Source organism: Schistocerca gregaria, unplaced genomic scaffold (genome assembly GCF_023897955.1).
Source record: "Schistocerca gregaria isolate iqSchGreg1 unplaced genomic scaffold, iqSchGreg1.2 ptg000038l, whole genome shotgun sequence".
NCBI lineage: Eukaryota > Metazoa > Arthropoda > Insecta > Orthoptera > Acrididae > Schistocerca > Schistocerca gregaria.
In genome coordinates, this window is record NW_026061701.1 from 478729 (window position 1) to 480883 (window position 2155).

Sequence of the window (2155 nt, forward strand, 5' to 3'; positions counted from 1 at the left end):
GAGCATCTCCAAGCAAAAAATGGTCAACAGCAACATTCAGACGGTTTCGTACTGCTCAATTGCTACATTAAAACGGTATGTTTCTTTTTCAGAACTGGAAAAACACGAGCGTGACAGCATTCGAACCTGTAATCTTCAGATCCGAAGTCCGACGCCTTATCCATTAGGCCACTAGGTCACTGACGACCAACTACAAAATGTATACGACTATCTCGAAACGCTCACACCCCTGAGGATTTGTGTTTTCCTTCTACACAGCCGCTGCCCCTTGCTCTTTCCCACCCATTCGTAACATTCAACCTCTTACGAGACCGACCAAATATAGACTGAGAAACAAAACCACACACTTTGTGCATTTGGAATCGAAGGCAGGGCGTCCCTCGCCGCATTTGCTACGATGGCCATTTGCTACTTCTGCAGAAGCGGCAGCGACGACGACGACGACGACGACGACGACAACCACCACCGCGAGAGACTCTGAGATATGAGAGAAAAACATCTATAAAATGTAATTCAGACTGCCTCGGCCCACCTTATGCTGTACCGCTTTGTCAAATGCTTTATCTGCGCCATTCGCCTTAATCACACCTGAGAGTAATTCTTAAAAAAACGCCTGTCGCTAATTGTTCGTTATCACAGATACTGTTTGCTATACGGCCACGACGCGCAACTGATTTCCAAAATTCACCTTTCTCCAGTGAGGATGGAACTTACGACCCCTGGTTTATTAGAGCATTGCTCTACCACTGAGCTAAAGAGGCGCGGCCTAGCGGTACTGTTGGGTACTTCGTCCTTACGGTCGTCTGCATCATCAGACTTCAGCTGACAACACTTCATATTACCGGCTAATATTTGCAGCTATGGCGAACCATTACTGCTTGGCTACACATCTGACACGTAACCGATGTGCTCTCCAAACAACAACACTTGCATTTCAGAACATGTCTTTCACACATGTCTACAAAATCACCTTCACCTTCAAATACAGTTTCGTTGCGACTGACAGAGACGTAGGCAAAGTTTAAAGTTGCTATTTCCATTACATATCTATAATCAGAAAATCGGTGATTTACATCTGCAGCGGAACAAATTTCCGTTCCGCCCAGCGTGTGGCTCGAACCCACGACCCTGGGATTAAGAGTCTGACGCTCTACCGACTGAGCTAGCCGGCTACTTCGGTGAATACCTGCCGGGTAGTACGTCACACAGTACTCGTTTGGGTTGGGTGGTCCCATACAGAATCTCTCCATGCTGCCTAATGTTTTCCTAACGTCACACTCGTCACGTACTTCATTTTTATATCATAATCATTTCTGAGAGGTAAAGAAATTGCATTACAACATGCAGAGCTAGTGGCGTCAAAATTGACGCACATACTTTATGTGACTCAAAAGCCGAACGAGTTAGTTTCCGACGTTGTTTTAGATGTGCAAGTGCCAGTCAAAACTCGCGGTGTCGGCACTCTGCCGACCATTTCGCTAGTTAACACCGGTCTTGTTGTGTGTGTTTCAAGCTCAAGAGCAACCCCAAGCAAAGATGGTCATCAGCAACATTCAGACGGTTTCGTACTGCTCAATTGCTACATTAAAACGGTATGTTTCTTTTTCAGAACTGGAAAAACACGAGCGTGACAGCATTCGAACCTGTAATCTTCAGATCCGAAGTCCGACGCCTTATCCAATTTTTTTTTTTTTTTTTTACTATTCCCATTTCCAAACCAAAGATACTTCTAAACCTAATGCATAGTCCCGCATTGGTGACGAAGTAGAATTTTTTTTTTTTTTTTTTGTGCGTGTGTTGTATTCCATTTTCAGAGATTTGTCCTGGGCCTTCACGGCTACCGTAGCGGCGAGAGGGCCCACGAAGTCCCCACCGTACTTCACCCCATGCAGCAATCCCCTTCTTCTGGTCTGCAACACTCTTTCTGTTGTTTGTTGTTCTTTCTAGTGCTTTCGTTGTGTTGTTGGTTTTTTTATCAACTTTTATAATTGTTTATTTTTTTATTATAATTTATTTATTTTTTTATTTTATTTTATTTTGTTTTTTAAATAGAAAATGAAAAAAGGAACTCTGGTCCGCTAGAAAAATAGAAGAAAATAAAATAGTCCTTGTCGTAACACTGTTCAGTATACGTCACTGTGACATTTGAAGAAGA